Consider the following 14148-nt stretch of genomic DNA (forward strand, 5'->3'; position numbering starts at 1 on the left):
GCCCCAAGAGTTGAGGCGAAATCAGCATAAAATGCGCAGAGAAAAACACATTATTGAGAGCATTCACAAGTTAAATAATAACGCGACCAGATACAAAGCGCAAATAAAGTAGTTTAGTCTAGTGCCAAGCACTACTTCCCGTTCCCGACGCCATGAAGTTGGTGTCTGGATAGATGACTCCAATATGCACAAAGAACCAAATGGAGCAATCACTGAAAGAAACTCCTAGCTAGTTCTGTCATTTATTACAATTTTTAGAATAAATTCCAAATAATCAAGACCCTATTTGTTATTGCATAGTTAACTACAAACTCTGTTTCAATTTAACTACAAATTTAAATTTACATTTTATGAAAAAAGCATTATATAGCAAATGTTAAAATATTTAAAGCAAATAAAGTTATCATTATTAGTTTGTTATTGAGTTTCTAATTATTAAAATAAATGTTTTCTAAGTATTAATTCAATTCGTAGTCCAAGAAACTTATTCTATTTACCTTATCGATATTTGAAATACTTCAAAATGCCAAATTCTGACGTTTAACAGTTCATACCACGTCTTAAAAGAACTTCAACCATACAAAAACTTCACAAATGTCAAAAGTTTTATGTAACCCATCACACTTCAATCACTTAAACACCGATACAGTTATTTCTCTCAGTGCCAAAGTAGCTGCAAAGAACTAAATAAGAGCGCGCCATTCTCGACGTCCATCTCCCACCTTTCGCTTCCGTATTGCCGCCCACAACACCCACCAAATCAGAGCAGACACCCCCCACTTACGGGTGGCCAATTTCCACTCACCTCCTCGGCAAGTGCGGTAAAAGTCCTCAGTCAAATCAGTTGTTGGCACGATTTTCGCATGCAAAAATAAATCGAAAAAAAAAGCCAAAAGGAAAAACTCTATAAAAAGGCAAAAACAAAGTTTCGGTGCCGCCGCCACCAAGAACGCAGAGTAGCACGAAAACACACAGAAAAAATAAATAAAAAATAAATTAATTGGAATACAAGATGACTCTTTTGACTTTATCCGGTTTTTGGGTAAAAAAAAAGGATATTCAAAGTGCAAAACAAATGGAAAACTTTTTGAAAGAAATTATAGTTACAAAAATTCTATTTTTTTAAAAGAATGCAAAAATATATTAAATTAAATAAAACTTTATTAAAACGTTACCCGAAATAAGAAGAAATATACACTCGAAAATAATCATTAGAAATATTTATATATATATATATAAAAAACATGAACAAATTTTAAAATGACTTAATTTGTTGAAACATTTCTAATTTGTTGGCGTATTTTAAATATTTTTTAACAGTAGAGAAAAAAAAGTCGGGCAACCGACTCAGAATCGACAAGTTGTGCGCGCTGCCTCAACTTCTGCCACAAAATTTTAGTTTCCGGCTTTTGAAGGCTGGGCTGCATGCTTCTTTAGCCTTCCTCTGCTCCAAGTTTTATTCTTTCTGGAGTCTGGTGAAAAGATGTTTTGGCTGTTGCTTATTTGATTTTCCCGCTGGCTTTTGTTGCACCAGCACAGAACCAGAGAGACAAGAGCATGTGTACCACAGACACCGAGTCAAAGCAGCCAGCAACCGACAGCAGCAACAACCGAGGCAAATACGCAAAAATTTTTGTAATTTTCCAACTTATAAGCGAATATCTTGAAAACGGCCAGCCAAAACCAAACCGAAGGCCATCGGGGAGTACGGGGGTGAAAGTCACAGCCCTGCCGAAAGCCACTTGAAAAGCAGCTTTAAGCCAACAAAACCAACGAACAACGAACAATTTGGCAAGAGAGATGAAGCCAGAAGAAAAGTTCCGAAGGGAGCAGCTGATGTCTGGCGTCTTAAAATGAAAATGAATGGGAAACCTTTTTGGCCCCGCTTGATTGAAAGTGTTGAAATAGTCTTTCGGGTCGACTGTCGGAGCATTAACATGGCCAAATTGTATCGGGGATTAGCGCTAAATGATATTGCGATATTGATAGTTTCGGACAACTGGCCAAAAACCTATCCTCAACAACAAGTACTTATCGCAAATGAACGTTGACGAAATGGTTTTCGATTGTTTTGTGTCCTTGTTCATATTCCCATTCTGTTGTTTGTGCGAAATATTTACTGATAAGCCATTTGGACATTTCGGGGCTTAGACATAATCGATGGGAAATCATTCTTGTGCGGAAAGACAGTATTTACTTGGGCTCCTCAAAGCTTTTCGTCCAACGATTAATGGCTCGAAGAGGAAAAAAACATTATTTACCGAGTGGACTCTTAAGGTTATGAAGAGAATAATATAAGGCTGATGTACAAAATTACATGATGAGGTCACAAAAAAAAAAATGTAACCAAGTTCAAATCAATAATCATTTCATTATTTCAAAAAATGACATGTATTACGAGATAATAAATTTCCTTTTTAAGTAAATGTTTAATCTGAAAAGCACTTCCTAACCCGGAACAGCTTTAAATAACTGTCTACTTATAAAATACTATCACAAACCCCCAAAAACTAGCAGAGAAGTTAGCCAATTTTCTTTATCCCCATAAAGAAGGATATTTAGCAGAGACCAGCTACCACAATCATTTAACCACGCTTCCAATCTGGATCAACCCCCACTCACCGACTCTCAAAGAGAACTCATAAATCCGGGGTCGGGGAGCAGGTTTATAATCATCATCGGGCCATAAAGTATTGTCTGCTCCAACAGGTAAATAAGAAAACTTTTGCCTCACTCAACCTGGGCCATAAACAACTTTCCTTGTCTTGAACCAGCAGCCAAGCAAAGCCAAGCCAAGCAGATGACGTTGGTCACTGGTCTGCAGTTAAAGTTGGTCTACACAGCATCCTGGTATTTTGCAATTAAACAAAAACCGAAGAGAAGCCAATAAAACTTTGACCACTTCACAAGACCCGAGCAAAGGACTGAATCCAGACTGCCCCCACACACACACACGAACACACTCACACACATAAAAGTGCGAATAATAATTAATAGAAAATTAAATTTCCAACCTATGTGGAAAATATGCTGAATCGGCTGAAACTTTGGCCCGCACTGTAACGCACGGAAAGCAAATAATATTCCAGAGCATAGAAACCAAGGTTTTTGTTTACAAATGGAAATCTGTTTAGCAAAAAGTTCCTTCTGAAATGAAATACAAATGCAAATTATAGTTTTTTCCTAGCCCCAATTGTGTGTAGCACATGTGGATGAAAATAATAAGCAAATAGAAATGATAGTTGAAATATACAGGCAGCCTATGTCATAAATTTATGGTAATTTTTTCAACCAAATTAAACAGTTTACTTAATTTCAATACCATATTAACAGTTATAACAACAGTTTTACACATTTTTTTCTAAGAGTTGTAAAATTAGTATAGTAATTGCGTAGTGCTTAAATATTTTTAAAAAATATAATAGTAATGTGCACTACGATTTATCACCTACATTTTCGTTAAATGTTTAAAGAATTCTTACATAATTTAAACAGCCAAAAAATGCACTACAACTTTATGGTTTAAAGAATAATTAAAACTAATGGTGTTAATATACAACATGAACATACTAAGTAGATGTACCACTCCGCATTTAAATCCCAGCACAAAACAGCACACAAAACACATCCAGAAAACAGCCACAAAAAATAAAGAAATTCCCGCATTTACTCCTGATTATAATTGAAAATTTAATTATTTTCAATGGAGGGGAAGGAAGGAAGGCCCACCAGGGCTTATTTGTTCACTCTGTTTGTGGGTGTGTGCAAAAACACACATGTAATATATATAATTCTATCTGTAAGGTTGGATGTTTGTGTTGCTGTTTGCTGCCTATTAATGTCAAGTTGCCGTAATGAGCACACAAAAAGCAGCTGATGATGCTTGGAAAAGTCGCACTGAGAAAAAATGGGATTCATATTTATGTTAATGTTTCATACAAAATCTATATCAAAACAAAAGTGTAATAACATTATTGGTCGAAAATCAACAAATATTTTTGAATGATTAGTAGTCAAAATCTTATAATCATTTTTATTTCTTCATTTTTTTTTTTTTAAATATATCTAATATAATTACTTAGTATGTTATCAACCAAGCAACTTTACAATTTCTACTAACAAATTTCTACCCAAAATTCTATAAAGAAATCATATTATTATATTAACCAAAAAATATTTGAACTTATTAGTTTTTTATCCATATTCGAAGTGTAAAAAACTGAATGGATAAACAATATTGTGTATTTTTTACGTGCAGACCAAGGACGATTGGATGGGGAATTTCTGGAAGGGATTTGGGAGGTGGGAGGGTATCGGGGATTTTCCTGTGTCAAGGCGTAAGAGCGTGCAAAAGCATTAAGGTTAGCTGGAGTGGGGTCCTTTTCCGAAGGATATCTCCGCATGCCGGGGACTTTTGCCTCTTCTCCGTCTGCTGCCGTTGCTGTTGCCGCTTTTTCACTTATTTATGAAAATGAACCAAAAATCAAGAAGTTAAATTGGTTTTGTGTTTTGTTAACTTTTGTCTGCCAGACAGCCCTTCTCCTTCCGATTTGGCTTTTTGCGCTCTGTTTCAACCTGTCGACTTTGTTGTTATTTTGTTTATGCATGCGTGGATATGTGTGTACCATTGTGTGTGTGCGAGTGTATACTATATAATTGAAAATACTCGCACACAAATCCGGAGGAGCAGGAGCGATGAAATAAATATGGGCCCAGCGAAATACAAAGTGAAATTTATACCCGTCCGCCTGAAACCTAAATACGTATTATGCAGACGCCACACTTCACTTACCCGGCGGAAAACCCCAAGAAAATCGCCAGCTAGTAGCGAACATGTGGGGAAAACTTTGCCGTTGACAAGGCAACTTGACATCGAACCGGCGGGGGGTTGAAAATAAGGGGCGTTACGAGGGGTTTGGAAAAGCCAAGATACTGACTGACATAGTTTTGTGGGCGTCTTTTGTATTCTCATCTATTCAACGGTTTTCCTCCTTTTTTTTTTCTTTGTGGGCCCTGTCTTGTGGGCAGGACTGAAAGTTATCCCAGTAGTAAGTAGGAGAATGGCTGTAAGTAGTTTTGGTAACTGTTTTTGATAATCAAACGTAATTTATGTGTCTTGAACTTGCCCCTTTAGGAGCCACTATCTCATTCCGCCGGTTCAACGTACTCAATATTAGCAGCCATAAATGTTTATTACACACAGACATTTTGTTAACCCCTTTTGAGCCTGCTTACTGCAGATATCCTCAGGAATTTATGTTATTACCCAAAGGGGTTTGGAGTAAGACGTTAGATTCAATAAAGTCAAATCAATTCGAATAGGCCATAGGCCCCATAATTGATGAGTAATAAAAATAAGTATTGCGATGTGTCACAGCAATAATGTGCGACCAATTTTTTCCTAATTAGCAGACAAATAAATAAGTACAGATAACGCTTTGTATATTTGTTCGTCTATCAAGAAAGACAGCTTGATATGTGTTTATTGTTCGCTCGGAAACGTATTTAAACCGGTTTTGTTTATCTTATTTATTCCATCCAATAGCCGTCAACAATTGCCTGAATGCAAAGGAAGCAAATTACATATCTCAAGTAACGAAAATGCAATTAAATTTGCCCAAGTGTCTAACTAATGATTCCGCACAAAACTACAGCCCAAATAGAATAAATAGTTCGATGGGGAAATAGTAAATTCTTAGTAATTTGTGCGTCAATTTATAGAATTTGTAGAGAATTGCCAACAGATATTTTCACGAAGAAAGAGATAAATAGCTAGACCTGTAATACATTATTGTAATCTATAAGTTTCTTTACAAAACGATGTAAGCCAAAAGTCACGTCATCTGTTTTACTTAACCCTTCAAAAGTGTCTTTATTTAAAGAGAACAACAGAATTACTTCAATCACATTTCAGACGCAAAGCCAACATTCAAAACTAATTCAAGCCGCTGTCTTTGGCTCACAAATCCTGTCACTTATCGGCCATTCACCTGACCGCTTTCACGTCTGCTAACTAAATTATGTGAGGGCCAAAAACAACACTGAATGCATTTGACAGCATTATAAATGCAGAATTATCAGGGAGCACCACCGAGGACAGGACCAAAGAACGTCAGCTCCCAGGACAACTAAGACGTCGGTGTCCAAGGAATCCTTGGCTTAGGGAAATGAAGCAACGCTCCTGCCAGTTTTCCCCTCATAATTTGCATTAATATGCAAGGGAGGAGAGCAGCGGAGGGCAGAGGATGCCCGAACAGCATGCCAGAACATCAGCAAGAAGAACAACAAATAACCGCTTGATTGCAGACTATTAACAGCATTAAAGATGAACAATTTAAATAATTCCCGCATGAGTTCGAATATTTCACCAGTCCCTTCCAGGCCAGATGTTCCCAAAGTGCCAGATAATTCGACACGACGTACGTACAAATCTATCTATATATACATATAAGTGAACAAGCTCAGAGACTTTGGGTGAAGTAAAGCATATAAATTACTAATACGCACTGTTGTCTTTGTCTGCACTTGGACAGATACACATGTAGCTGGTAGCATATGTAATTCAAGTGTAAAATAACAACGTTTTCACCTTGCCCACAATGTTGCCAAAATGTTTCACTTTGTCTGGGACACAAAGATTCAATTAGTTTGCCATTGAATACATTTTGATATGTCAGTCAGTGTTTTATTTGGCACAGATTGTAGACATTTGCTAATTGAATTATATTTATCGAGAAATTCCATCACTTTGCTGAGGGATTTATAATTAGTTTTGAGCAGGAATGTGATGGAAATTTTCTGAGACTTGCTATTGCGATTTATTTTTGAGGAACAAGATTGCACACAAAACTCTCCTGAGCTGTTAATGATTATCAATTTTCAAATCAGTCGAAAATTAAAACCAATACAGTCTCAAAGGAAACAGTACAACTCTTGCTCAGTATTAAAATAATTTAATTTAATTAATAATGATTTGGCTCCTTTATTATATTTCACTCTGTGAAAAGCTAAGAAACTTTTGTGTTTTACTTCAAAGCAAATTGTGCCATAATCACTGAAATTTGCGTTAAAATTATAAAAGTTTGCGTCAAACATAAGTTCTTAGTTAGTCAGCTGTTGAAGTTTGTCTTTTGTTCAAGTTACTGCAATTTCGCACAGTTTTTATTCACAAATTTGCATATTTTGTGCGCAGGCGTCACGCGTCGAATGGATGGAACAGCTGTTTTTAGCTTTCTGGATTTGAATTGCTGTATTCAAATTGTTGTATTTGAATTGTTTTTGAATTCGCCAAGTGGTTTGGTGGGTGAGTGGCTTTGTGGCCGCCTTGACCTTGTAACTGTTTTCAAAGTACTTTGTCTCGCTTAATTGTTTCGCGGTATTTACCAGGCATTTATTGTGAGCATTTTTAAGTACCTCCATTACCGATGGTTTTGTTCAGCATCAAAGGTGTGAATGAAGAAGTCAAACAAAAGCCACTAAAAACCAATAAAGATGTACACGACTTACAACTGTCGATCTCGGCTTGGCCTACCTTAAATATGAGGTTGTTATACACTTATGGTGGGTATGTTAATTACTAAAGTACCTATAAACATTTATATTTATTGATCAGATCATGTTTTTAGCTTTTTTTACAAAACTTGTATATCGGTTAAGAAATCTATGTTTTACCTGTCCTTCTAATAAATGATTATGAATAAATGAAGAGAGCAAGTGTATTAAGCTCTTCGTATTGATTAGTTTATTTGTTTTTCTTTTTATTTTTTTGTTCAACTCTCTGCACTAGAATTCATAAATATTCAAATGGCCCGCCGAGCCAGTTTGTTTGAAAACTTGTTTTGTGGATTTGATTCGGTTTCGCGCAGTAAAGGGTGAGTGAGACCCTACAGTATGTGCACTTGAAAGAAATGCCTTACACGAACCGGTTTGCCCCTGTCTCATATACAAATCTATATATTAGCCGACTGGCTATGAATAATGACCACCCGACTGGCTGGCTGGCTGGATAGAGTTAGCTCGTTGGCGTTACAAGTGTCTCGATTCGGTTTTAGTTCGATCACAGACGAACACAAAGAAGTGTTTTCTGTCAATTATAAATCAATAAACTCGCCCAGTTGCACGGCAGATCATCGCTGAAAGTCATGAATGATTCAAATCACGAAGGGAAATCGTTCCCCACCTGAGAAACGAAATCTTCTCTGTAGAAGGTTTTTGTTTCCTCACAACGACTGATATCCATCATTAGAGGCCCATAATTGCTGAAACAGACAGGTCCGATCTGAACATAGAAGGCCGTCATTAGTCTTGTACTGAAAGCAGACATTAAATGCCCATCGAAAATTGCCAGCTATTTCTGTTAATTTTGTTCTATGGAATCACAGCCGCAAACTAATGACATCCAAAGAGGAAACAACAAGGTTGGCTTGTGGTAAGCTAATTCATTTAATTAGCAAATGCTTCACTTTGTTCACTTATTGGATTTGTGTTCATTGCGGTGGATTTATTACATTTACTGTTTATAAAAGACCAAAGTTCTTGTCTTTTTAACAAACCAGCAGAAGTTTGATTTGTAATTAGAAATCGAATTTACCTCCAGGGTATATAAACTTGCTAAGAAGAAAAAAATGTTGAAATAAATTTCTATGTAATCGAAATATTATTTGCATCAACTCAAAGCGATATCCAACTTAAGCGATTACAAATTTACCAGAAATGTTAAGCAAAAATCTGTCTAAATACAACTCGGATCATTCAGACAAAAGTTGGCCGTAGTTCAGTTAAAATCTCTAAATTGCATAAGGGAGATAGATGCCAATGCCCCTTCCACTCCGCATTCCATCCGCAATCGAAAATCCCCTTTCCACAGCCGCAAGAAACTTTCAATTGCCAACTCTGGGAAAAGTTAAAAAGCGGCACGCGGAAATTTTCTATATTCTTTTTGTTTTTGTTTTTTTTATTTTTGTTTTGTATATATATACAGGATGCCATCAAGAACAACAACTAACTGCTAAACTGTAAAGTACCTCCAGTGCCACCCCGTGACCTCTGCCCTCCATCCGGCGACTCCCATTGGCAGCCATTAAATGAAACTTAATTAGCCCTAAATAAGCAACAGAGCCAATGAGTAAAATGTGGCTGAAATGGGTGGGGGTGCGCCGGTTGGCTTTGGTATTTCAGGGCTTTGCATTTTAATGCACAAACTGAAAAATCATTGATTACTTTGGCGGGGTTTTCGGTGGGAGAAGCGGGTGCTGCTGCACTTGCCGAACTAAAAGAAAAACGTTTTGTGCATTTTACGCGATAAGTTGATTAAATTGCTTAAAAGTGGGCCGAATGGATCGAAGTTTGGCTGGGTTGTTGCAGCGGTTACACTGTGGTAGAAAATTTGTTTTAAAATGGTAAAAGCTTTTAAATCTGTGATTCAGAGAAGAACCCATGTAAGCTCTCAGTCATTTAATCTATTGAAATTTAACTTTGTATTTACTAGAATTCAACAATGTAAATATTTTTAGTTGTAAATAAAGTCACTTAAATATAACAGAAAATAATAAGCATTAATTTATGTATGCAAATTAAAAAGATATTTTTTTATTTCCCGAATCCTCAAATTAAGCTAAGAATGTATAAGTATTGTAAATATAAGACTAAAAATACGAAAACCAGTGGTGGTTGAATGAGATGATTGATATAATCAGTAAAATATATAGTGATAAAAACTATTTGGGTAATTGAAAAATAATTTTCGTAAGTGCAGGGCATTTGGTGAGTTGGCTCTATAAAATGGGGATCATAAAACGCATTAGCCGGCGGTTGAGTGGGCGGCCCGAACTCTTCCCAGATTGAGATTGAGTGCCGCTAATTTGAATCCGTAATTTCCTTGGGAGGCGTGCACCACGCCCCACTGGAACCCATGATCCCTACGCCCCCCAACCCCCTTCCCCCTCTCACCACACCCCCTTTTTCACCATATTTACCCAGTGGGTGCGACCGTAAACTGGCTTAGAACATGGCTGCAATTTTGTTGCAACTTGCAGCCGACGTAGCAATTCAGTTTACGGCCGTATTATGTGCTCCTTACTGCCGGGCCTCAGCCTTTTTGCATCTACTTGTAGTTCATCGAGTGTTCGGTTGGGAAGGGCCTTTCGAAAATAAAAAAAAAAACTAAAGAAGGGGGCGCTAGAGAAAAAGTTGCAACTTTTACGAGCCGTAACGGTCGAACGGGCAGGCGAGTACAGTTTCGCCCGGTGGAACAACACACCCGACTGGTTAGCTGTTAACAAACTAGCCGGATAGATGGAAAGATAGTTTTATTCAGCACCCGTCGTAGATGAACCCCCACAACAAACTTAAGCAGTCCGCGGGGATTTGGTGGCATCACCCCCCACCCCGCCGTCCATCCGCAAATGTAGTTCAAAGTCGTGCAACATCGTAAATCCATCGTTGAACTATAAAAAACCGTCTTACTGCAATTTGTATCTCTTTTGCTGGCTGGGTGGCAAAACGTTTCGACGGGGGTTTATAATACCTCTTACTGCTAGATTACACAAGAATATTGCAGACGTGGAAATACATGCAAAAAGGATTAGGGAGCATTTCCGATTTGATAAAGGATATATACGATTTCGAGGCAAATCGAAGTTGAGAGTTTCTGAAGAATAATTTTTACATATTACGACTAACAATCTGCTTAAAAGTTTTGACTATGCTAAAACTTTATGCAAGTTTATATCATTAAATCCGATAACTGGAACAACTAGAAGTTTTTTTTTTTTTAACATGAAAGAAAGTACAAGGTATCTCCTAGTTGAATCACTTGACTTTAGGACTCTTTCTTGCCATTTTTTTTTTGTTTTTACTTCTGTTTCTGGGGTTCTGGCAGCCGCTTTTGGCTTTGGCTTTGGTCTTTTGCTCGGTTGCTCAACCCGTGAGCACTTTTTAATCCGATTTTGTTGCATTTTTTACCACGCTAAGTGTGTGTGTGTGTGTGTGTGTGTGTGTGGGGCTGGCGATTACGCTTGCCGCTTCTTCTTATTCTGTGCCAGTGGTACCAGTGCTTCTTCTTCTTCTTCAGGCTTTTCCACCTACTTTTCCCCTTTTTTTTTCTCTCGTATTTTGTTTTTTTGATTATTTTAGTTGCAAACGCTCTGGCCGAAAGTCACCCTCATCACCCGTAGACGACGGCCCTAACGATTTTGTATTTTTTATTTAATATATGCGGTGTGTTGCCCTTTTCCCCTCCGGATTCACCTTTTCCCCTTCTGGTTTCACCTCTCCGATGTTGTGATGTTGTGGCCCCTGCTTAGCCTTGGTTGACTATTTAAAGCCGTAAAACCCTTAACCGTGGCTTAGCCGCACGGGCCATAAGTTCAACCGGAATGAGAGTGCACAGCGAGAAACGGTTCATCGAACTTGACATTGTTTTCGGCGTGGGTTGCATAGATAAATAGGAACGGAGAACTTGTAGCTTTGTAAATTCAGAGGGTGTAAATACAGGGGGAAACTATAAAAGACAAACTCAATACTTTACTCCAATGCCCAAACTTTAAAGTTTAAAATTCTTCTATAATAGTTTTAAATATATTCAAATACAAAAATATAATTGAATATATAGCCCACAAAAGTACAGCAAGATTTTTAAGCCAATATTTTAGTTTGACAATGGTTACTCAACATTAAAAAATTTTACTATTTACGAGGTTAAATATTTTTATGTAATTTTTTCAGTGCCTTGGAGACCCTCACAGGACATTTTTTTTTTGTGTGATTGTTTCTCGGTTTTATGTGGCCGACAGATCCCTCATTTGGCAATGCCAACAATGGACAGAATACCTGATTCGTTTGATAATCCTTTCGCTTGGGAAAGTGCTTGTGTACACAGAGCAGATTGCCTGGGAGTCGGCCAAGGATCGCAGGACTCCAAGTCCAAGTCCAAGTTTGAGTCAGAAACTGAATCTGAATCTGAGTCCTAGCCGGGTTGCAATTTTGCCTCGGGCTCTTATTTTCCCGTTGCCTTGGCATTCGGCTTGTCTCTGTGTGTTTTGGCCTATTTGCATTATGAATTATTTATTTTGTTTATTTCTTCTTTGCCACGAAAACACAGATACAAAGAGTTCGGCGAAGAGAGAGGGGTAGGGGTATGAGCAAACCGAACCCGGAAAATGTTGCAAAAGTGGAATACTTGACGTCGTCTCAGTGATAAACGTGGGCGGCCATATAAAAACAAAAACGGGCCCAAAGAGAAAAACCAAAAATAAAGCGAACGAAATACGCGAAAAGTGTTTGCTCGGATTAAATTTATGAATATTATATTCAAGCAAAAGTTCTGCCATCCGAAAACCCGAACCACTGCAATAGCACAAGTTTGTCTATAAATTTTTTTGCGCTTCCACCCAGTCTGTCCGGAATTTACGGTCCTCCCCCCAAAAACACCCAATGCCACCCGCCCAAAAAAATAAGGAGGTAAATTGCCGGCTATTGCAGCCCGCTTAAGGGTATAATTTTGGTCAAGTTGTTTATTTTGATGGCGGCCCCGTAAAATGATATATCGACTGTTCTATATCTCGATGGGGATTCGATGTTAATGAGAAGGCCGTACTTACTGGGCTCGTAAAGTATGTGACTGCTTAATCCTTTCAGCTCCAAGGATACCTTCAAATTCATACAAATCATTCGTTACAATCGTGTAGGATCTGCAAAGTAAAAAGATTTTAAAGAAACATTAGTTTTAAGTTGATTGTGAGTCTTTTAAGCATTTATTTTATTGTTTATTACGTTTTCAGTTTAAAAATGTTGTGGATCTACCTTGATAGGCCAATTCTCATTAACGAAAGCTATTAAATCCGACTAAAGCACGCCAAGGATCTACTCATCCAACATGGCTTAAAAACAAAAGACTCCTCGACTGTCTTTGTTCATAAAGGAAATTAACTCTTTTCATGTCCCAATTTGCATTAAAAATGTTATAAATTCGCTGGTAAGCGTTCCGAAGGCAACTAGGCATATATAAATCTACCCTAAGACCCTTCGAAAAAGGCCAAACTCGTCCTGTTCCTTGGGGCCAGGTAAAGTAGTAAGTGATTGTAGCTCCTTTTGCGAGCGAAATGGTGGGAGGTGGTGAAGCGAAAGGTGTGTCGACTGAAGGGTGGAAAAAGGGGGGTGGAGATGGGGCGGTGGATGGATGGGTTTAAGAGCGATGAATTTGGAATGAATGCAATCTTGCTAAAATATGCAAGGAACGCTCACACACAGACACACCCACCTACACACGCACACACTCAGACATTAAACATTGAAGCGACAAACGAAATGAAAAACGGCTGTGCAAATTAATTTTACGTTGTACGAACAACAACAACTATGGCAACAGTTACAGTAACAACAAAAGTAACTGCGTTTGTGACAACACTTGGCGAAAAAAGAGCATTAAAATTTACTAAAAACAAAAATCAATGGTTCAATCTATAATTCTGTTTATGAGCAGAGTAAGAACTGAATATATATAGTTGATAAATAAAATAAACCATCTCCTGATACATAAAGTATATGAAGCAAATTCTATTTATATATAACTACTAATCTTTAAGAAATCTTGATATTACTATCAAGATAGTTATAGTAGTTTAATCACAAGTGTTGTTTGGCTTTTATAATAGCATTATTCCAACTAACTAAAATACTTTAATTTGGTACAGTTTTTAAGGAACGAATCACAGTGGAAAAACTTTATTACTAATTAAAAAGGTTTATTTTTGCAGTGCACAGTGGAACCTCCCGGCGAGGACGATGAATAGCAAACAACAACAACAGAAACTATGCAGGGCACGCCCATAACTCCAACATCTACATGAGAATGGGCCTCAGCTGTGTGGGGGGCGGGGTTTTTCGGTGGAGGCGGGGGGAGGCGGGGACAAAGCGGGATGCCAAGGATAAGGATGACTTCCAAACAGCTAGACAAACATTTAAAGGATTGCCAGCAGGATCCCGCCTCCCATCCACACTTTATTTCGCTTTAATTACCAAGCTCTCAGTCTGTTGCTGGTTGGAGCGACACAAAAAAATCGCTACAAAATAGGGCGGCAAATAAATAGGCAAGGGTAGCTACTAGCTACCCTCGTGGTTCCGGAATTTCCTGGAAAAAAGTCTGTACGT

General features: G+C 37.8%; 1 protein-coding gene and 1 long non-coding RNA gene across 2 annotated transcripts in view; one reads left to right on the top strand and one right to left on the bottom strand.

Moving 5' to 3' along the window:
* Nucleotides 1-14148, bottom strand: part of LOC108087484 (Ig-like and fibronectin type-III domain-containing protein 2) — a 73092-nt gene that overhangs the window by 32015 nt on the left and 26929 nt on the right. The window contains 1 exon segment of the mRNA XM_017184861.2: nt 12600-12689. The gene's annotated coding sequence lies outside the window, so the exon portion shown is untranslated.
* On the top strand, nt 6297-7744 carry LOC108087485. Its single transcript, XR_001771176.2, has 2 exons — nt 6297-7564; nt 7626-7744. It is a non-coding gene; the product is annotated as an uncharacterized LOC108087485 (long non-coding RNA).

This window comes from Drosophila ficusphila, unplaced genomic scaffold, assembly GCF_018152265.1.
Source record: "Drosophila ficusphila isolate 14025-0441.05 unplaced genomic scaffold, ASM1815226v1 contig_286, whole genome shotgun sequence".
In the NCBI taxonomy this organism is placed as follows: domain Eukaryota; kingdom Metazoa; phylum Arthropoda; class Insecta; order Diptera; family Drosophilidae; genus Drosophila; species Drosophila ficusphila.